General features: G+C 38.8%; 1 protein-coding gene across 1 annotated transcript in view; it reads right to left on the bottom strand.

The window, feature by feature from the left end:
* Window positions 1-24,598, bottom strand: part of LOC132439843 (cGMP-dependent protein kinase 1) — a 1,104,652-nt gene that overhangs the window by 446,725 nt on the left and 633,329 nt on the right. The window lies entirely within an intron of this gene.

The following is a 24,598-nucleotide window of genomic DNA, read 5'->3' as shown; positions in this document are numbered from 1 at the left end:
AGGGGACACAGATTTTAGCCCTGATCCAGGAAGATCCCACATGCCGCAGAGCAACTAAGTTGGTGTGCCACAACTACTGAGCCTGCACTCTAGAGCCCGTGAGCCACAACTACTGAAGCCCATGTGTCTAGGTCCCCATGCTCCGCAACAAGAGAAGCCACCGCGGGGCTTCCCTGGTGGCGCAGTAGTTGAGAGTCTGCCTGCTAGTGCAGGGGACACGGGTTCGAGCCCTGATCTGGGAGGATCCCACATGCCGCGGAGCAACTAAGCCCATGAGCCACAACTACTGAGCCTGCGTGTCTGGAGCCTGTGCTCCTCAACAAGAGAAGCCGCGATAGTGGGGGGCCTGCACACTGCGAAGAGGAGTGGCCCCCACTTGCCACAACTAGAGAAAGCCCTCGCACAGAAATGAAGACCCAGCACAGCCCAAAATAAAATAAATAAATTAATTAATTGAAAAAAAAAAGAGAAGCCACTGCAATGAGAAGTTCCTGCACCACAAGGAAGAGTAGCACTGGCTCACTGCAACTAGAAAAAGCCTGTGTGCAGCAACGAAGACCCAACGCAGCCATAAATGAATGAATGAATGAATGAATAAATAAAGACATGGGTCATGGAGCCAGAGAAGCCTGGGTTTAAAAGCTGACTGTATGCTACCCACAAGCATGTAGACCCTAGACTGGTTGGAAACAGAAGTTTGTTGACTCCCAATTATCTCACCACCAACAAATCAGAAGAATGTCCATGAGCTGATCACGCCCTGCTCCTTGAACACTATAAGACTCCTCTGTACCCCCTCCAGGGCGGGACACAGTCTTGAAGGCATTAGCCTGCTGTGGCCCCCTTTGACTTGAAAAGCAAGAAAAGCTACTCTTTTCTACCTCACCCAAAACTCTGTTTTCGAGTTCTATTTGGCACTGGTGAACAGAGGCCGAGTTTCAGCAACAGACTGACACAACACAATTTAAATTTTCTCCCCTATTTCTCTAAGGAATGCTATCAAAGTCGTCAAACATGAAGTCAGCTCGTCATGTATCATTCACTATAGGAAATTCATCCAGTGATCTAAAGTGGGAAAACTGACATTGAAAAAGATATCCATTTCCAAATAGGCTTAATAAGAGATAATGCTCCTTTTTTTTTCTTTTTTTTTTTTTATTAGAAGGTTTGGGTCAAAGAAATAGAATGTGATGGTTGAAAATTATTTAATATGTGAAATCTTCCTTTGAAAGGAACAAATAATGCAGAGGGCAAGAATCCTCCCAACATGAAATCAGAAGTGTCAATGGGAGTAATTTATAAATGATTCAAATAAAAATGTATAATTTTATATAAACACTTTGAATTAACTCAAACATTTAATTTTAGTTTCATTTCTACCATGTAGCCTCCCAGTAATTACTTCCTTATTTCATATACAGGCAGTATGCTAGACAGCTGAGACTAGAAAAGATAATTGGTTCAGTTCCCTGTTTCTAATGCAGCAATTCTAAAATTTGAGTGTGTATAAGAAGCATTAAGGGAGATTTCAAGGCCTCAACCTACAGGGTTCCTATTCAGTGTGTTTAATGTAGGAATAAGAAATGCATTTTGTACAGCCAGGTATTTTGTGCACTTCTTTCCAGATGATGGGGAGAAGCATTGTTCTAATGAATATCGAAATTGCTTTGAACAAATTTTTTTTTTTTTGAAGGATCTCCAAAGACAGAACTCTCCAAATATACTGGTACTTCATTCTAGTTTTGTTTATCCCTGTGATGGCCAAAGACTTTTTTTTTCCTTATGTCCATTAAAGATGTCTACAATTATTTTAAGATAAGGTACAACACATTAAGAGTCAGTGTGGAGCTTCCCTGGAGGCGCAGTAGTTAAGAATCTGCCTGCCAATGCAGGGGACACAGGTTCGAGCCCTGGTCTGGGAAGATCCCACAGGCCGCGGAGCAACTAAGACCGTTGAGCCCAACTACTGAGCCTGCAAACCACAACTACTGAGCCCGTGTGCCTAGAGCCCATGCTCCACAACAAGAGAAGCCACTGCTATGAGAAACCCGTGCACCGCAACGAAGAGTAGCCCCTGCTCGCCGCAACTAAAAAAAGCCCACGCGCAGCAACGAAGACCCAACGCAGCTAAAAATAAATTTAAAATAAAATAAATTAATTAAAAAAAAAGAGTCAGTGTGGTCTACATAACTTTCTGATTTATGATATTCCAGTACCTTTTCTTTGTTGAATAGTCTTAGTTCCTAAAAGCATTTTACCATTGAGCTAGCTAACTTCACTAAGACCATTCTGTACTCAAAAGATAAATCTCATACTATCTTCTTCCTTCCCATCCCCATTCTGTTTTAATCTCTTAAGTACTTTATGCCTTACTTGAATATCTGATGAGGATCTGTAAAACATAAGGGGAAAAAAAATCCCAGAATTTTCTTTACAAATTTCATTAGTTCTCAATTCTAGTATCTATTGATTGAAATAAGTGGTGGTTCAGATAACGTTTTAAATTTATGGACAGCCATCATAGCCTCCAAAATTGAGATACTGCAATGTAGACAAAACATTTCTTTTGTCATTCCAGACATCATTTGTTTCTGTGCGGTTTTTTACAAAATATATATTCTAGCAATATTTTAAAATATAAAATATACCCAAAGAGAGCTATGTGTAAAAGAGCTAAAAGAAATTTTTTTGAAATTATGGCCAACTCCAGAGATATGTAAAAGCAGTAAATATAGCCAACGCAATTCCTAGCTTATGAAATACCTGATATAGAGTGCATCCTAACTTAATAACCAAAAAAATTCTGCTTCCAGCTTTATCTGGAGAAGCATTTTGTAATAGTGCCACACATATATGTTGGAAATCTGATTTTTTTTTCCCCCAAAGCAGCACAAATCTGCACTTCATGACAACAGCTACCTTTTATATGATACTCTGTGAAATTATGTAAATCCTAAGTTCAATTTTGGAGATGGGTTTGCTAGGACAATAGTTTGGTGCATTAAAAAAAAAAAGATTAAAGACAGTAGTAGCAAAATACATTTACCTAGAAATGGATCTATTTCTTGACTTATGCCTAAAAATGCAACATAGGTATTTGTCAATTATTAAGTAGTTGATTATCTGTCCTTTAACTTTTCCACCCACAGCCCATCTTCCCACCCCCATGGCTAATTTTCCTGGACAGCTTATAATGTCTTTGAAATAGTAGTCACAACACCACCACCACCATCAAAAAGATGAAACTACAGATATCTCAGTTTGTTTCTTAATACTTCTTTACCTCTAATAATATGACTGAGAATGATTCAGAGGTCACCTATTGATATTATTATATGCTGAAACTTGCATGAGCTTTGGAAATCATCTTCTCCAACAGTCTGATGTTATGGGTAAGAAAATGCAGACACAGAGAACTTAAGTAGTGATCTTGTGGTCACAAAGCTGGTAAGCAGCAGTTGGTCCTAAAACCGAAGGCTTCTGACTCCGAGTTGAAAACCCTTTCCCATCATACTGTGTGTGGGCAGGCAATCATTGCAGAAAAGACTGAAAAGGCTACTGATATTTATTCTTAAATTTCCCAACATTAGATGGCCTTTATCTAAACTTTATCAAACCAAATTTCAGTTCCTATAACCAGTTTTGTAGGAAGTTGGAAATATTTTTCTATCATTAAAATGATTATTTAATAATGTATTACCTAGCTGTAACAGTTCAACCTGTATATGTGTTTTTAAAATTTTATGTACTATTTATTTATTTATTTTAAATTTATTTATTTATTTTTGGCTGCGTTGGGTCTTTGTTGTTGTGCATGGGCTTTTCTCTGGTTGCGGTGAGCGGGGGCTACTCTTCGTTGCGGTGCGCCGGCTTCTCATTGCAGTAGCTACTCTTGTTGCGGAGCATGGGCTCTAGGCACGCAGGCTTCAGTAGCTGTGGCACGTGGGCGCAGTAGTTGTGGCTCGTGGGCTCTAGAGCACAGGCTCAGTACTTGTGGTGCATGGGCTTAGCTGCTTTGCAGCATGTGGGAGCTTCCTGGACCAGGGCTCGAACCTGTGTCCCCTGCATTACCAGGTGGATTCTTAACCACTATGCCACCAGGGAAGTCCCTTATGTACTATTTAAAATCTTCCTGGGAATTCAGTTCAACTAGCTCTCACAGGAGGGAGAGGCAGTGCTGAATTTTGGCAAGCACACATGCACTTGCACCAATCTCCACTCCGCTTCTCATCTGGGCACATAAAAGTCTTGTTGGGAGGGTGGTGAGAGAAAGTTATGTGTGATTTGAAAGTTCCCTATAGGATTTTGATTACACTGTATCTAGCTGAGAACCACTTAAAGACATCCTGTAGATTCATTACTCCCAATAAAAGTTACTTTCAAATGAATATAAAATGTTGGTATAGTTGATGCCACAGTTTACCATTAGATTCCCTGGATCCAGGAAGATCTGTGTAGCAGATAAAGTGAAAACAGCTCTGATGAGACCAAAGTTCATGACCTCCCACAATGCCTGTCATGGTGCCTGAAATTCCCTCAAAGAGATTCAATTATCAGAGTAAGGTATATTCTTTAGAAGATTTAGGTATAAAAATCTGCATTACTTGGAAAGGAATCCAGGAACCCGGCTGAGTCCTCCATTTTCCATCAATAACACATACTAGCATGAACTGATTTATTACATCAATTCTCGCTATAGAAGACAGATGGGCACTTCTCGACAAAATGAAATCCCAAGTATTTCAATACTGTGGGAAACACATAAGGTCATGTTAGTGTCCTACAGAAATCTGGACCCAGGAGTCTGTGGACCTTACTAAAAAGTAGCCAGTCGGAAGGCACACCATACCTTTCTCACAGTTCTGCCTCAACCTGTGCCAGGCTGACAATTTTCTTTTTTTAGAAGGAAAACATTCACAGAGCAAGATTAACCTTTTACTTCATGGAAATTCAAAGGATCGAAGCAACAGCAACTTGATTATAATCTCAGGGCTATTCTTCTCCACCAAAGGTAAGCAATTTACTTGATCTGAAAAGCCAGGGTGTGAGAATCTCACCTCTACATTCAAACCTTCCAGCGTTCAAAGACTTCCTACACTGATAATATGAGCAATTTCTCCAAAGTCTGGATAAACCCAGTAATGATAGATCTATAAAAGAGGATTAATTTTTTTGTATAAATTTGCTTTATGTGATATAAGAGTGGGATTTGTACTATTTTTATCCTGAGAGAAAGGCCTGTCACCTTGAATTAAGAAACAAGTAGGGGCTTCCCTGGTGGCGCAGTGGTTGAGAGTCCGCCTGCCAATGCAGGGGACATGGGTTCGTGCCCCGGGTCCGGGAGGATCCCACATGCCGCGGAGCGGCTGGGCCCGTGAGCCATGTCCGGAGCCTGTGCTCCGCAACGGGAGAGGCCACAACGGTGAGAGGCCCGCGTACAGCAAAAAAAAAAAAAAAAAAAAAAAAGAAACAAGTAGTACCACCCAGGTGGTACTACTGATGGACCAGCAATCGAGACGGTTGGGGAGAACACTTACTTTATTTTGCATTTGTTCAGTGTTTTCCAAATTTTAGATCATTTAAAAATACTTAATGTAACATTATCTTTACAACTACATGGGAGACAACCTAAAGCATTCTATTAACTGAATTATTATTCCAAATAATTTACCCGAAGTAAAACAGCTTATAAATAATAGAGCTGGGACAAGAACACAGGTCTTTTAAACTCTAGTTCTACTATTCTTTCTATTCCATGACACTGACTATTTAAAATGACAGAAATACAAAGATACCTCTACATGCACCAATGTGAGGGTTCAGATCCTTCAAGCCATGGCATTGGTGAGAAGAAAGAATGAAGGTCTCAGAAGCACAGCCTTGTCTGGCAGGTATTAAAAATGGTTTTCAAGGGGATAAGCAAAAGAAAGCAAGGACTATCTGTAATTAAGGGGTGGCTTTAAAAAGTCAGTTTACTGTTTTCTTCTGCTGACTAGTCTAGGAAGAGGCTGGCATGGACGAGGAGCCAGGGGCAATGGGAATTTTCTGTAACACCCTCCGGTAAAAGAAAGTCAGTTAGGCTTCCCTGGTGGCGCAGTGGTTGAGAGTCTGCCTGCCGATGCAGGGAACACGGGTTCGTGCCCCGGTCCGGGAAGATCTCACATGCCACGGAGCGGCTGTGTCCGTGAGCTATGGCCGCTGAGCCTGCGCGTCCGGAGCCTGTACTCCGGAACGGAAGAGGCCGCGGCAGTGAGAGACCCGCGTACAAAGTCAGTGTCACCATGGCTGAGTTTAATAGTAATCGTTCACTGCAATATGACGGCATTTCGCATTTTATCCATTATATTTTAGATGTAGAATTTAATTGAATATACTATTTTAGATGTATATTTCAGATGTAGAATTTATACTATTAAGTTAAAAATGAGATTTTTGAAGGAAATCAATTAATGTTTGTATTTTTATGAAACATCTTCATCTCTCAAGTATACACAGTCAAGAAGAGCTTTACCCTTGTGCCCAAACAGCTACATTTAGGTAATAATACTTCCCTTATTTGTGTTACCCAAATGAGGAGCATACTACCTATCTTGAATTCACAGAGCTCCATAATAATCTCAGACCCTGTGCCTATTAACCTTGCAAGATATTATGGGAAGCTAAGGGATTCACATTAAATAATGACTCCGGAGTCATCATCTTTTGAAATATGCTCTTCTACCACATGGACCATGGGTTTGAATCCCTGAGCGTGAACAGTATGCACTTGTATCTGCTACTATAAAACTACAAACTCAAGGAAAATTCTCTTGAATATCTTCTATGTAAAAACCTCTTTTTAAAACACAACTTATAATTTAATACTATTTGAGTTTTATGCAAATGTTATATCTAGTTTATATCTTAGAAAGACGGGAGCCATAATATCTTAACATTAAACAGGTATTAGAACAATATAATTAGCTCTCCTAAAGGAAGTATTTCCTATGCTAAGAGAAATGTGCTTTTATTTGTAATGTTTAGGGATGCACATAGTAATAAGTAAAATCCTAGCTAAATAAAAATTACTTTTTTTTTAAAAAGTAATAATAGTCATTCTACTTTCCACAACTTAACACAACCTGGCAAATAAATAAACAATATTTCTATTTTTGAAAGCATCAAAATGCCTTCTCTTTACTTTGTTGTAATATGCATTTTTCACATCATCAGTGATACCCTTGTGTTCACAGAATGGCTACCAAAATACATTTTCTGCAAAGCTCATTCAAGTAGACTGGACAGCAGGAAGCCATGTAGAATCCCATTTACACAGCTAGACTCTTTCGAATGCATAGAATGCTCAGCTGGATACTTTCATTCATTAACAACAACAAGAATAAGCATAACCATAAAAAAAAAAAAAGGGCACAGCCTATACTGGCATTTAAGAAAAGTTGATTGCAAGCGAAGATCCCAGTGGTAGGATTATTTTAAAAGCTAAAAAACAAAAGTCTAATTAAAGACACGAAGGATCAAGTAAAAGTAGAGCAAACCATCATCAACACCAGAGCTTCAAGCAGATACTTCATATTACAAAGAGATAATTGTGGAAATAATGGGTTCCCGTTGATCCTCTCCACAATTCCTCTGACTTCCCCTCTAATTTGGTCTTTTTGAAAAGCCGAGCAATATATTTAATAAATAAATAACCTGCTCCAAGGAAGCAACTACTAGAGACTGAAAGCTGCTGTCTCTTTACATAGTCATTTATTTGTATTTGAATGGAGTGATATTCCCATTAGCTAAAGCATAGTTTGAATCCTGGAGCTTCAGCTTCTCAGGCTTAAGATCATTCAGTGACAGACTAAGAAGCAAAACAAAACCAGTTTATGTAAAATGTAAACATTTGACATCCCAAAACAATAATAACCACCGAATATTTTTAAATGAGAGACCTTTTATAGCATGTTAGACAAAAATTAATACCTTGAATAAAACACACACACACAACAGGGTTAGAACAGTCATTTCTAGACTGGGCTCCTCAGTGCTTTAGGGGATGATGGAAGTAAGCTGTGATGGGCCAGCCAGGCTGACAGGGTTCCAGGCCCCCAACCCTGCGTCTCACACAGATGAGTTTTGCTTTTATTGATTTTATATACTGGACTTCTGAGTAAAGCTTTTGTTTGAAAAACTTAGTAGACTAATTAGTAGACTAATGGTATTAAAACAAAAACTCTGAAACCCACTGTTTTAGAAATACCTTTATAGACCCAGAAAAATGTTTATATATTAACAGTATATTGTTGATATATAAACAGTGTTAATTATAAAACCGCTTGATCCCATTTTTTATCCGATTTTTATTATATACACACAAAGAGATAATTACCAAAATGATGTTAACAGATTATTTTATTTCTAATAAAGGAATAATAGTATCTGTATATTCTAACTTCCTGTAATGAACCTGTATTGTTCATGTATTTTCTTTTAAGATCACAAGTGAGGCTGGAAACAATAATAAAGTTGATTTTTAACTCAATAAGTTGATTTAAAACAGAAAACCAGCTGATGCTGGAAGATCTGTCCATTTTACTCTTCTCTCATTAGCACAGTTTGTTGAGAAATAATTACAGTAATAGGCTCTTAACCTACAGGTCTTCATCTTACTTTCAGAATCAAACAGTAATATCGCATAGACACATCATTTTTTAAATTTACTTATTTTGAACAATATGTTCATTTTATTTTTGACTTGAATAATATATACTTTTTTTATACAGCAGGTTCTTATTAGTCATCAATTTTATACACATCAGTGTATACATGTCAATCCCAATCTCCCAGTTCATCCCACCACCCCCACCCCCCGCCGCTTTCCCCACTTGGTGTCCATACATTTGTTCTCTGCATCTGTGTCTCAATTTCTCCCCTGCAAACTGGTTCATCTGTACCATTTTTCTAGGTTCCATATATATGCGTTAATATATGATATTTGTTTTCCTCTTTCTGACTTACTTCACTCCGTGTGACAGTCTCGAGATCCATCCACGTCTCAGCAAATGACCCAATTTCGTTCGCTTTTATAGCTGAGTAATATTCCATTGTATATATGTACCACATCTTCAATATCCATTCATCTGTAGATGGGCATTTAGATTCATTCCATGACCTGGCTGCTGTAAACAGTGCTGCAATGAACATGGGGGTGCATGTGTCTTTTTGAATTATGATTTTCTCGGGTATATGCCCAGTAGTGGGATTGCTGGATCATATGGTAATTCTATTTTTAGTTTTTTAAGGAACCTCCATACTGTTCTCCATAGTGGCTGTATCAGTTTACATTCCCACCAACAGTGCAAGAGGGTTCCCTTTTCTCCACACCCTCTCCAGCATTTGTTGTTTGTACATTTTCTGATGATGCCCATTCTAACTGCAAGAGTGAAGAGTGAAGTTTCTGTTTCCCCTAGTTCTGTCAATGTCCTGCAATCAAATCCCAGTAGCCTTCAAAGTCTGATTCTCTAGGAATTCTTCCTTCCGTTGCCAGACCCCCAGGTTGGGAAGCCTGACGTGGGGCTCAGAACCTTCACTCCAGTGGGTGAACTTCTGTGGTATAAGTCTTCTCCAGTCTGTGAGTCACCCACCCAGCAGTTATGGGACTTGATTTTACTGTGATGCGCCCCTCCTACCATCTCACTGTGGCTTCTCCTTTGTCCTTGGACGTGGGGTATCTTTTTTTGGTGAGTTTCAATGTCCTGCTGTCGCTGATCGTCCAGCAGCTAGTTGTGACCCTGGTGCTCTCGTAAGAGTGAAAGCACGTCCTTCTAGTCTGCCATCTTGGTTCCAATCTCAGACACATAGTTTTAGCATTTACTTTCTAGACTGCTTTCTATGTACAAGGCTTTTGAAAAAGTCAAATATGATGAAATGTATAATTTTCTTAGCACTCCATTTCACTTTGAATTTTAGACAGGTGCAAAGTAAAGAATAACATCTATCAAATTTCTATATGAAAGAACAGATGTCAAAGTAAATAATACAAGCAAAAGTCTTTAATATGGGCTAGTTTAAGTCAGCAATCCAGAAATTGTGTTTCTTCTTGATGTGTGTTGAGTTCCTTTGGTTATCTACTAGGTTGCAAGTGATAAGACATAGCTAGCCTATAACTAAAAAGATTAATTGATTACAGCATTTTACACTAGTGCTGCCCAACAGCAGTACAATGCAAGCCCAAGATTCAATTTTAAATTTTGTATTTGCCATATTAAGAACAGTTGGAAAGAAAACTTTAATAATATTATATTTAACCCAATATGTCCAAAGATTATCATATATATATGATAAAAAAGATAAAAATTATTAATAAAATATTTTACATTTTTTCATATTAACTTTTGTGAGTCTGGTACATATTTTGTATGTGTAGCACATTTCAATTCAGACTAATCACATTTCAAATGCTTAATGGCCACTTATGGCTAGTGGCTATCATATTGGACAACTCAACTATATGAGATTTTAAACATATAAAATTATAAAGTAATGTCTTCCTTTGGTATAGAAAGCATTTCATATCTCCTCAATCATCCTACAGCAAACCACACTCAAAGACTTTTATACGTAATTTGTTCCAGTCTTATCTACTCTCGCTATCTACTTCTCACTTCTCTTCAAAGTAGGCCTCTGAGTTCAGCCAAATGACTTTCCTCAGTTTCCCACAAAAAAGAGTTTCTGTCAACCTGTCTAAATCATTTCTGTCCTCCAAGGCCCAACACAAACCCCATCAATTACAAGAATGTGTCCCTGATTATTCTACAAGTTCTATAGCACGCAATGTCTGTATCATTACATTTGCTGTTTAATTGTAGATGGAACTCTTTTCAGTTATTATATATTTCTTTTGAATTCTAAGGTCCCTGAGAATAAGGATCATGTTTTATGCATTTCTTGTCTGTCTCCAATGTTATCTAGTAGAGTATTTTGAACATATTGAATTGAAATACTTTATGTAAGTCCTCTATATGTTAAAATTTATTTGTCTCAAAAGTCATGATCCAGGACACTTGAACTGTAGAAAAGAAAGAAAGATAAGAGAAGAAAAGAAAAGAACAGGAAACAAAGGAAAAGAAAAAACCTGATAGATGTAAAGGAAAAGAACTTACTAATAATTAAAGCTGTTGAAAGAAGAAACGAGTTGGTCATGAGGGTTTCATTACTGGTAGAGAGTTTAGTTAGCCACTTATTTGGGAAGTTATAAGGAGAATTTCTATACCAAGTGGATAGTTGAATTTGATGATGGCTAAATACCATTTTGATTTTAAGATTCTGTACACAAGAAAGCTAATGTGTGAAAATCCAAATTTACAATGCATCTGTTATTTCAGGATCTGTCAGTCTGCAAGACAGAACTGGTTAAATAAATAAATAATTGGACAGCTTTTAAAAGACTTGATTAGCTTCCATTTATCCACAAATATAAAGTTAGCTTTGACAAAGTTGGCTTACATTTCTAACATAAAGCAGGTATAAATCTAATCAGCTGTGCCAAAACTGCTTATAAGACAAGATCCTTGCTCGACTATTTTTGGAAGCTATTTTAGTACCAACAGATCTCTAGCTTCTAATGACTTTGATGTAGATTGCTAAGGGGATTGTTTACTAGGTGAGACAGTGAGAAGGCTTACCTCCCAACCCCATCCCATTCCAGACCTAAATACTCTCTCCCTCTCTCTATCACTAAGAATGAAAGACAATATAGGGCAGAGTCAGCCAACCGTCAGTTCTCTAGATGGTCGATATCAATCAGCAATCTGCCCCTGACAGCATGTCAGATAGGGCCACCCCTCTCCTAAGTGTCCAGGGAGTGTGTACAGCTTAACAAGTAAGAAGCTTTCACCTCCATATTTGGCTTGAAACCTCAGAATCAGAGAGATTAAAGCAATTTGCAAGTTCAGAATCAGTTAACTCAATTCCTAAGTATTAAAATGATGTCTTATTCCATACTTCTAAAAAGAGAGAGAGATTAGTATCAGTAGCTAATCCACATGTGTCTGAATTTTTTGTAATAGAGTTCTGATTTTCTTCCAAAGCATAATTGAGAGGGCTAATATTCCAAATTGAATACCGCCTAGCGGTACCCGTGGGGAGCCTTCACATTCTCATCTAACCCAGCACTGCCTTTATTTGTGACAGCACACCTCAAGAAGAAACACAATTTCTGGATGTCTGACCTAAACTAGTCCTTATTAAAGACTTATAATAATGCTCTCATTATTTAAATAGCTTATCTGGAATTCATGCTGCCCTCTCCTAAAAGTTATTTTGAAGGGAGATACAATCCTCTTTCAGTGGCAGAGGGTGTTCATGGTGACCACTTTCCAAATGGGCACTTTCTTTGTGACAGCATAATAGTTCTATGAGTTTGGCTGAAGGTCTAGTGGTTCAGCTGGTGATAGACCAAGGAAAGAAACAAACACAGAGTTCCACAAGGTAGGGAGCCCCATTTTGCTCTGAAGGCAGAGAGACCTGAGTTCTAATCACAGACTGCCTCAGGCTAGCCTTGTGTCCTTGCTAACTCCCTCAACCTCAGTGGACTTCCGTATCATCCTGTGTTAAATTTAAGGTCACCCATTTGGGTAAGTGACTACCGAGGAAAGTAAACGAAAAAGCCGCGAGCACGTGATGGACCCCCAACAAGAGTTAATGAACTCTTTGCCACTGAATGGGTCATGTAGCCAGAGAATTACCAGTAGGACCTGAAGTGATGTCTCAGGACAGATCAGGATGGAAACCTAAGACTTGCTTGTAGGGTGAAAGACTATAACCAAAGAAGCACAGGGGGCCAAGCTGGGTCAGGAAAGAGGCTCATGCAGTAAGACTTTCCGTGGGGAGTCAGAGAGTCATAAGCAAACTAAGGGAAGAGTCGGGCACCTGGGGAATAACTAAATCCAGAGAAAAATCAGAGCAGCCAGACAGCACGGCCCAAAGGATGAACTGAACCAGTGGCTGCTTGGGTCATAAAAGATTTCCCATCCAGGGCTAAAGGGTCCCTGTTACACTGAGCTTAGGATTCACAAGAATTCTGAGAAACTCAAGACAAAGCAGCAAATTAGGGTGTTAAAAAATAAAAAAAAGAAGAATGTCCATGTGCTTCAGGGAAAGAGACCTTTCCATGCTACCAAATACACGTAGCCACTCAGAGGGTTAAAACATTTATGTGAAGGAAATCCATTTCACAGTTTACAGTTCATATTTTAAAGACCATATTAATTGAAGCAGAGTTACCCTAGGCCAGTAAATTATGAAAGATATGCTTTTTTACTCTGTCAGTTGGAATATACAGTTTAAAAATGTTAAAGCTATCAGCAAACATTTATTAAGGGCCTACTATATTCAAGGCACAAGACCCTCTAAATGAAATCCAGACCCAGGTACATTTTACTCTCTCTGACCACATGCCTATTGATTTAATGATCAGGCCAGGTATTTTGAGGGAAACTAACTGTACTGAGAGGATAAAATATAATTGAACAGATCATCTCAGTTGTGCCTGATTTGTACTGACAGAGCATCTTTGCTTCTCACAATTTTGAGGACAGTTCTGCTATAACTGATTTTGTCAGATAGATATGAATAGACCATCTAAAATTCTTTTATGATTTTTTTTAAAAGCAATTCAATAGGAATTGAAATTTTATAATTCAAACTGGGGTCTAGAAATTCTCATCATTTCAAAAGAAGTGGAATAGAGACCAGTATTTCAATATACGTGGGTTCTGATCATTACACAATCGCTTCTTGAATATTTTCTTCCATGAAATTGCTTCTGTATTTTACCAAATTTTTCCTAACTATGTACATATGTGTTCATATTGTTAAGCACAATGTCACTACCTTGAAAAAGAGTCGAGGGCCCCCCAGGTTAGAGTTTCCAGGTAAAATACAGGATACCCCATTCAATGTAAACTTGAAATAAGCAACAAGCTAGCCAAACTGCTACATTCCCAATAGCTTACTAAAAGATTATATTTTATTTATAATTTAATTAAGCACCAAATGTATGAATTGCCAATTGTGAGGTGCTAGATTCAGTATCACTAGTTTCTTTTACTCAAGTAACAGATGAAACATCTTAATATTAGTGCTTTTAGAGTACTACATGAGACGTGCCTGTGAAATAATAAGTATATATATATATATATAGTTCTCTGTCCCTGGTACCTGACACAGAGCTCCTAAAACTCTTGTAAATAGGGATACTAAGAGAATCTTTTGTTCTAATATTTAGCCTTTGATCCTAGTACCTGACAGAGCTTCTAAGACCTTATAATTTCCTGATGATTGCAGGGTCTGACATAGAGCTCCAAGCACCTTGGAATTTTCTGGGTGAAATGAGTGTCCTTTGCTCTAATGACATGGCCCTTTGTGGGCTCCTGAATGGGAGCTGGTCACCAGAAAGAACAAGCCATAATTAGAAGTTTGGAACCTTCATCTCCATCCCCCATCCTCTGGAGAGGAGAGAAGGGCTGGAAGTGAGTTAATAATCGCTCATGCCTACGTGATGAAGCCTTTGCAAAGGTCCTCGAAGTATGAGGCTCAAAGAGCTTCCACGTTGGTGAACACATCCATGTGCTGGGAGGGTGGCACCCCCCAACTCCACAAGGACAGAAGCTCCTGTGCTCAAGACCCTTCCGGACCTTGCCTTGTGTATCACTTCACCTGGCCGTTCATCTGTATCCTTTACTATAGCCTTTAAAATTAACCAGTAAATGTAAGTGTTTCCTCGCGTTCTGTGTACCATTCTAGCAAATCACCAAATCCAAGGAAGGGGTCATGGGAACCCCAATTTATAGCCAGTTGGTCAGGAGCACGGGTAACAACCTGGGCTTACAATTGGCATCTCAAGTGCGGGGGAGACAGCCTCGTGGGACTGAGCCTTTAACTTGTGGATTCTGATGCTAACTCCAGGGAAATAGCTTCAGAATTAAACTGAATTGTAGGACACTCAGCTGGTGTCACAAAATTGCTTGATGTGTGGAAAACACACATAGCTGGCATCAGAAGTGTTGTGAGTGTTGTGAGGTGTGAGAATAAAGCAAAATGCAGGAGAGTTTTTCTAAGACAGCATGTCACAGACAGTGAAATCAAACACTGCAAAAAGCTCTTAGGTGATTCTGACAATTGCAGCAATATTTAACTACTAAATCTGCTGGGTGCAAAGAATGAAAGCATAAGGTTTTGTGAAATTGTACACCTGGGTAGGGTTGCCAGATTTAGTAAATAAAATACAGGATGCACAGAGAAATTTGAATTTCAAATAAACTGAAAAAATAATATAAATATGTCCTATGCAATATTTGAGATATACTTGTGCTACAAAATTATTTGCTGCTTATCTGAAATTCAAATTTAACTGGATGTCTTATATTTTTTCTGGCAACCTTATATCTGGGGGGGCCTTCACCTAGTCTGAGGGCTCAGGAAAGGTGTCTATTAGGAGGTGGACTGATTTGAAATGATTGTGTAATTATCTTTAAAAGTTTTATGGGAAGAGGGCTTCCCTGGTGGTGCAGTGGTTAAGAATCCGCCTGCCAGTGCAGGGGACACGGGTTCTAGCCCTGGTCCGGGAAGATCCCACATGCCACAAAGCAACTAAGCCTGTGCACCACAACTACTGAGCCTGCGCTCTAGAGCCGGTAAGCCACAACTACTGAAGCCCGCGCGCCTAGAGCCCGTGCTCCGCATCAAGAGAAGCCACCACAATGAGAAGCCTGCACGCTGCAATGAGGAGTAGCCCCCGCTCGCCACAACTAGAGAAAGCCTGCACGCAGCAACAAAGACCCAACTCAGCCAAAAATTAATTAATTAATTAATTAATTAATTAATTTTTAAAAAGTTTTATGGGAAGAATAAATATGCCTTTGAAGGAGACCCATCACCTATGTTAAATTAAAAGTGTTATCATATGTGGGAACTTCCCTGATGGTCCAGTGGGTAAGACTTCGTGCTCCCAATGCAGGGGCCTGGGTTCGACCGCTGGCTGGGGAACTAGATCCCGCATGCATGCCGCAACTAAGAGTTCGCATGGCGCAACTAAGAGTTTGCATGGCGCAACTAAGAAGTCCACATACCGCATTGAAGATCCTATGTGCTACAACTAAGACCTGGAGCAGTCAAAATAAATTAATAAATAAATAATAAAAGAAAAAAAGGAAAGAAAAAAGTATTATCATATGTAAGGCCTGATGGTCTGAGTTAGCTTGATTCCAGCATGCTTTGACTCCTAACCACAGAGATGTTTCCCAGAGCTCTTGACACACTATCTCTGTGATGTTTAGACTATCTTTCCTATCAGACAATAAACTCTTAAAGGCAGCAAATGCATCCTTCCCTATGGCTAGCCCAAAAGCTAGCTCAATACCAGATACATACATCTTAGAGCATTAATACATGTTTTAAATAAATAGGAGAATTATAAACTGTATTTCATGGTAAAGTGGACACTAGTCAATCAGTGTAAAACTGTTATAAAATTAAATATATTTATTCTATTTTAATCCCTGTTATGTCTGCTAGTGATTTCACATTATGCCCATATGCATAAAACATTCAGACGAAATTGATAAATACATTTTTTTGGTTGCAAGTCGGTTGTGGGACCACACCTGCAGAATTATGGCTAATATTTGGAGATTAAAAATCAAATACTTATTAAACAGAGATATAGCTTTAATATGTTTTAAGATCAAATTCATAAGCCCCTCAAATAAAGTGCTGCAAAGCTTTTGAAAGTCACATAAACTTGATTAAATGTTAGAGATTTGGCATCTGTCCCCTGAGGAGCACTTTAATATAACAAGAATTACAAATGAATCTCCCAGGGTACATCTAGGAAAAAAATACTTGGGAACGATATATTGAGAGGTTAAAACTGGTGCTATGTATTCTAATTAGCTCTAAATCTAAAGTGTGTAACAGCTGGAGCTGGCACCTTATATAGCAAACGACTTGCTACCATTGATTGTTCCTGCCCCCGGCCAATTCATATGTTGAAGCCTGAGCCTTAACCCCCAATGTGACTGCACTTGGAGATGGGGCTGTTAGGAGGTGATTAAGATTAAATGAGGTCATAAGAGTGGAGTCCTAATCCAATAGGATTTGTGGACTTATAAGAAGAGGAAGAGAGAGATCTCCTCCACTCATACACCAAGGGAAGGCATGTGAGCACACAGCAAGAAGGTGGCCATCTGCAAACCCAGAAGAAAGCTCTCACCAGAACCAACTATGCTGGCACTCTGACCTTAGACCTCCAACTTCCAGGACCTCCAACTTAAAACTGTTCTTTAAGCTACCCAGTCTATGGTATTTTGTTACGGCAGCCTGAGCAAACTAAGATGGAACTGAAATAAAAAACATTAAGCATTTTCTCATAGATGCCAGACACTACAACCTGCACTTCCCTGTTCGGTATTCAATGATTTAGTGTTATGTATGTTTCATAATCTCATCTTTTCAACTTCAGTCTTGTCTGGCTTCCCAACTAATGAAAGGCAGGACATTTCTACGCAAATTCATTAAAGCTTATCTGAAATCACAACAGTCACTATATAGTTTAAGCAAAAGTAAAATGAGTAGTGGATTTTAACTACACTTCCCAATAAACTAGGTGTTTGACCAAAGATAATCTGAAATGGTGAAATATTTAAGAGAACTTTCACAAAGAATAATGAAAACTCTAGTAGCATCTGCTTAGATGCTATTTTTAGAACTCCAACTATCCTTAGTTACCTGACTGGTGGAACTATACATTCATCAGTTTATAAATCTGCATAAAGGTGCCTCAAAAATATTTTCAGCTACCCAAATAAAAGCATGTAATGAAGTTTGTGATTTTTTGCAAGATTTGTAGCATTGTTTTCATGACCTGTGTTTCCCCTCAAACACCCAGTTTAAAACAAAACATTTTCTGAAAAATGATCATTTCAAAAAAACATTTTTGTGGGGACACATTTTTTTAACTATTGAGATGCTACCATTCAGACTCACTTATATTCTTTCCCAAAAGGATGAAGCCTTGACATATAACCGTTTAGTACAATAGAATTTTCTGCAGGAAATACACTCTTGCTATAGGACACCCTTCAGAAAAATAAAATATAAGCAAATGCCAATGTATTAAAAATAACATGAACAATTTAAGTATCACACAGACTAGAACATTCCCTGTAGCACTCTCAGGGTATTTAACCCCATGGGCCAACCTACATGACAAGTCAAATTTTAAAAAGACTGTTGTGTAATGAACATGGAATCAGAAAATGGGACTTGGTTAGTTGTGTTGAACATCTAATGACATCTATCAAAACAGATTCAGTCATTTCCACCATTAAAACGATAACGTTCAAAGTCTTTTGACTAGACTCCCTTCTCTCTTCAATGATACTGGATGGGCACTGCAAACATGCGGGGGCTCATAGATTTTACCAAGTGAATAATCATCTTTCTGGAGAGACAAAATTTATACTTGGTGTATTATTGGACTAGAAATAATACAATAACAATGGTATTAAAGTCAGGCGTCATTGATCTACTGCTATACACACCTTGAGCGAGCAAGGGGCTTACTTGGCTCCAGGTTTATAATCTATACAATTAATGGGACTAGATTTGGTGATTTCTAGGGCACTTTATGGCCTTGATATCTGAAAATTCAAGGAGCTACATGCTGGAAAGATTAAAAAGTCACTTACTAGTTAGTGTCAGTATTCAAGTTTCCTTCAAACTGCCATTAGCAGCTTACAGATCTACAAAAACAAAACTATGAATTTATTGGGAATTATCTCATTTTCCCTTGAGTTCACATGTCCTGAATTGTTCTTACATCCATGCCTTCAGGCATCCCAACAGGGCCACTCGTGATTTTTGGCAGAACCTGAGGAAAAGGCTCGGTACCTCTGATCAGTGAGCGGCTTCCTTCTTCAACAGCTGGACGCTAGAGTGCGCAGAGTCACACTCAGAAACCATGACAAGTACAGCCTGCTCCTTAGCAAAGGAGCTGCACTCTTTGTCACATGAGGCAAACACCTGCCTGTTTTTCAGTCTGAGCTGATGATGATTGTGAAATGCAGGTGATATGGCCGATGCTGACTTCTTTCTGGGTAAATCTAAACTACTTCTGAGTCATGCAAAATAGTTTATTCTTTCTTTCCTCCTTACATTTGGAAATGCTGACTTCTCTGAGAAGCAAAGACCCTCAGTGACCCCAGATTAAATAACAGCACACAAAGATTTGTGCCTCCAGGCCGTTGGCTGCCATTGGTACAGATCGAGAACGACAGGGCATTAATAATCGTTTAGAAATGAGGTGGTAACCAGAACAGCTGCCCTTCAAGTTCCAACAGAAGTTCAGTGGACTAAACACAAACCATGAGTATTATCGGGAAAATAATATTTTGTTGCCAGACCTACACAGAAACTCCTCTGGGGACCAGAAGAGAACTAACCACAAACGTGCCAGTCCCTTTCATGATGGAGTAAATGCTTTAAAGTAGGAAGGTGTAGAGGTGTGTGGGGAGAACTTCACAGTGATGCGCAATCCCTGAGTCAAAGGAGGAACTCCAAGATGGAGGGAAGAATGGGCTGAAAGTGAAGGGGACCCCAGGTTGATATGCAGACAGCTGAGGTGTGTTTTTAATGTAAACTAGTCTTGACCCCCCAAGTTGCTCACAACACTTGTATAGGTTGATTATTTAATTTGCTTTGTACAAAATACCCAATAACGGCACACAATGTGTATGAGCCTAAATAGGAAGAGGATGCTTTCAAAGGTCGATATTCATTAATCAAAGCAATGACTTACCATTTATCAGTTTTAATATAAAAAGCTACAAAGTAAGCAGGAGGAAAAGAGCCTGACTTTGGGCACAGGCAGTTTTGTGTTTAAAACTCTATGCTGCTACTTAGCAGACTTGAGATTACGGACAAGTTACTTAATCTTCCTAGCTCCTTTTCCTCATTTGCAAAATGGGGATAACACCATCTGCCTCATATGACTTTTGTAACAAATTAAGAGAAATAAATAAATAATGTCAAGTCATAACAGAGGGTCTGGAACATAATACATAATCAATAAACATTACTTCTTGACTTCCCTTAGCTAAGAAAAATGATGATATCATTAACTACCACTTGTTTTTCTTCATCCTGACCATATATTCAAAATATTTCAGCACCATTAAAAGTACTTTATAGAAATTTAGATCATGATATCATTCACCTAAAACCACAGATGATTCACAGACACACAGGTACATATGTATGTATATATCTAGGGAGAAAAGAGTTCCAGAAAAAATTTAATATTTCTAAAAATGCATCTTATATGCTCTAAAAGCACTAATGTTATTTTCAGCCCTTTGTGTCTATAAGGTAGCATTTAGTATATTAATTTTGCAAACATCATGGCATCTAATAAGCTAGCTTGGTAAGTTAATAATTGTATAATCATTGTAAAATGATTTGAAAATGGCCAGATATTTTCAAAATTACTTGACTCTTAAAAGTGATATATTAACATGAAGTGGTGGTAGGAAAAGGGGAGTGAGGCAAACCATACGTTTGGTTTCTATTTTTAATCTTTAAAATGTTTCACAAACAGTTGAGAAAATGTATTTAATTTTTATCAAACATATAATTGTCTACTAAGACTTATGTTAAGATGAACTAGTAAAAGTCTGCTTTATTATAAGTATACTGTTCCCTTAAGAGCCTAGCAGTTTTAAAAATAAAAAACTCAAAATCTCTTAGCCGGACTGAGGTTGGAAATTTGTTTCCAACCATTTTCACAAAACCACTTAGAAGATAGCTGTTTTGCAAATTAATTTTTCATGAAGCTCTCTAAGGGTCGATATACTTGTATTAGCCGCCAAACGTGTTCAACTTGAGACAACCGGGAAGATCCATGATTAATGCAACTTGGTGTTTTTCCTAACATTTACTGTACCCATCAATAGTGGTTAATGCAACAGCTTCCAGTAAGCAGCTGCCTTAAAAGCTCGGAAACGTCGAGCCATAAACAACAAAAGTGCATCTGTCCTTCTTCCATACATAAATGTCTTCCTATACAAATGAGAAAAATATATGCAAAAGTCTAACATAAGAAACTATATCAATATTTTCATGTAAAAGCGTGGCAAAATCAGACTAGAGAGACAGTTTTGGTAAAATAGCATGCTAATAAGAGTAGGGGGTCCTGGGCCCTTATCTTCACTCTGACACTAGCTGTGGTTCCTCTGATGAGTCCCCAACTTGCAACTAGTTTCCTCAGCTAATAGCAGAGGTGCTCTATCAGCTAGGCCCCACAGTGCAGGGCTAAGATGGGGACTCAGACAATGAATCAGAGACGAGGCACTGAGGCAAGGAATACAACTCTATTCAGAAAAGCCGGCAGACTGAGAAGATGGCAGACTGAAGTCTCAAAATAACCATCTTATCGGTGTTTGGATGCCAGTTTCTTTTATAGCACAGAGAAGGGGAAGAGATGAGGAAGTAAAGTAAAAAGGCCATACGTTTTGCAAATATCACCTGGAATGGCCCCCCTCAGGGAGGGGATGTGTCAATTTCTGCTTTCTTGTAGCCATCCGCAGGTGGACAGGGTCTGGATGTTTCCCTGATCAAAGGCACTTTGGTTTAACATTCAGGCAGAGGGGCAGGGTTCCCCGAGGCAGGCCATTATGTATAGACAGTATCCTTCTAGTGAACAAAAGCAGTGGAAAGCAAAGGTTAAAATAAAAGTAACAGATCTAACATGTAGTCAGATTTGGCTCTTCCTTGTTACAGAAACAACGGCCTGTAGAGGTGCTGTGATCTACCCCGCATGGAATCAGGTCCTAGCTCTTCAGTAACGCTGGGCCCGTTACTCAACTGGCAGTGCTTCAGTCTCCTTCTCATTGAAATGAGGAGGGCAGTAGCACTAAGTTCACATGTCTGGGATAATTAAATGAGAATTCATGGCTCGGGACACAGTAGAAGAGCAATAAATATATTAGCTTACTTATTAGTATTATAAGTAGTATTACTGTAACCATCACTTTATCCTGAAAAAAATAGAACTTTTGTGGCTTACAGTGCAAGAAATATAGAAGTGAAGAAACCCAGGAGAAAAGACAATAAAGGTATGAAGATCAAGCTGATACCATAAAAGCACTATGCTAATTAAGTAATTAACATATTTGTTAAAGTCACTTTTAAGCTAACCCAGAGAATAAGGAACCATTCTCTAAATATTACAATGTGCATTCTGCCTAATATTTAGAACAATCAGAAGTCAGAAATTCCAAGTCTTTCTCTTCAGTTTGTTAAAAAATCAAAAGAATGATCTTGGGTAATTCAAGATTTGAATATATAATGCCAAATAGGTAACTAAAAATGCATATATGAGAAAGAGAGCAAGTTGGGGGGAATAAAGGCTTCTCCAAGAGATGGAAAAGAGAGAAAAAGAATGGATTTTTTGAGTAGCAATCCAAATACCAAAGAGATCCCACCTTGGGCTACTCAGGAAGACAACAGATTTCTGCCAGCTGCCTTGAGGCTGGCTTGCCCTTGGGGAGTATCACATGTGATTATTTCCAAGCTGCTACCTTCATCCCCTGGAGCAGAGGCGCATCCTTCTACTCATGCTGACACTCAAAGTTTGGTTTTCTTCCCTGAAGAAATGGAAAGGGTGGCTGAAAGGGCAGCGCTATGTGCACATGGGCATCTCGTCCCTGGGGGGTCCCATCTGAGCTCCAGACTTTCCATCTGCAGGGGGCTCTGGCACATCTGTCTGGGGCCAAGGAGCCCAGCTACTCTGTCCCTAAATTCTCTCTCCAAATCGCTCCATATTGCAAACTAATTTTTATCAGAGTTATAGCCCATAACAAATGTTTGTGTGTGCTCTAGCTCTCCTGGAGAAAGAGCTGCCAGTCTCTTTGTATCCTTTCTTTTCCTCAAAGAACAGCAGCTCATTTCCCCTGGTTGAGGCCAATCTCAGGTCTCTCATTCTGCACTTTTTCCCTGGGTAACTTTACCCACATTCATGTCTTCATCTGCCACATGTAAGAATCGATGTTTCTCCAATGTCTCCTGAGCTCCAGGGCAAGATATATAGGATATATAAACCCATATCAGGCCTTCCCACCTAGATCTAGTTTTCCCTCTCCCCCATCTCCTTACCTCCTACTCAGCATCACCCACCACACAGCTCCTTCTTTCTGATGTCTCACCAAATGACATCAACTGACCATTTCCAGCAACTTGAGAGTATCTAAGATTCCCATCTCTTCCTTACTTCCTCTGGATTGTCCAATTGGTCATCGAAACTTATTGATTTTACCTAATAACAATCTCTCCACTCTGCTCCTTCTTTTCTAGTCTCACAGCAGTGGCTTCGTTCAAGTTCTTATCGCATGACTACTAAATAGCGAACCAAACAGTTGGCTTTTGGATCTCAAGATTCTCCCCATTTCATCTTCCACATTATTGCTACCTTGAATCTTCCTGAAATACAGTGTCTGCATGGAACCTGATGCTCAGAGATTAAGGAAATTGCCGCAGGTCATACAACCACTAAGAAATTTAGGCTCCAGGTGAATCTCATCCTCTTATACTCATCCATGATCTCTAACCAAGACTCACACTCTGGGGCCCAGTTTACAGTTGAAGGACACAGCATCTTTCCCTGATGGGTAGAGGAGAGGCCACACTTAGTAAGAATATGGCTTCTCCCTAAGGGACAGAACAGAGCAGGACATTTATCTCAAAAGATCAAATACCACAGACAAACACCTTGGATGAGGTATGAATTAGGAGCTAAACTCTCTCGCTGTCCATTTGTTTCCTAAAGTCCATCTACTTGTAACTTTCAGGGAGACAAGTTTATTAAACACAGAACACAAAACTTTGAAGCCCAGTTATAGCTCCCAAAGTGTTTCTTCTTGCTTCTAGATGTTGATGTCACTGGCAAATAGCATTTTTTTCCAAATACCCATTTAAAACAGGCCTTATAAAGATCAGCTATAAAGTTAACACTGCAAACTCTTGTGTTAGAAGCAAAAGGTAAGTACAAGGAACTTTATTATTATTTTTTATTTAGCACCTGTAGGCTGAAATTAAATATAGCTTACCATAAAAGTCTGTCAATGCTATTCTGCATAATTAATCTGGACTTTGGCACTCCTAAGCTTGTTAATGCCGAGCTGCCGATAGTAATGAATGGAAACTAAGTGCATGATACATATTTTCAAATTACAGCAACTGAAATATGCATGAAAATGTACAAAACGTCACACCTGGAATGACTCAGTAATTTGTTCCAGTAATTATTTCAGTAATGTTATTTTTTTTTTCCACCACAGGTTTCATTCCAAGCCATATCCATTTAACTTGATTGTTTTCCAACATCAAGTTAAAAATAACAGAGCTAATTAATTACCTAAACTAAGAAACTTAGCATTGTTTAGAAAGGGCTATGGCCTCAAGTTTAGATGAGTGAGGGTGTCTCAACTGCTTGGTTCTCTCTTTGTATCTGTCCATCATTTACAGCATGTAAGCAAAGTGAAAAGAAAAATCTTAGATA

This window comes from Delphinus delphis, chromosome 16 (assembly GCF_949987515.2).
Source record: "Delphinus delphis chromosome 16, mDelDel1.2, whole genome shotgun sequence".
In the NCBI taxonomy this organism is placed as follows: Eukaryota; Metazoa; Chordata; class Mammalia; order Artiodactyla; family Delphinidae; genus Delphinus; species Delphinus delphis.
Note: the sequence above shows the minus strand (reverse complement) of the source record. Positions and strands in the feature narration are given on the sequence as shown.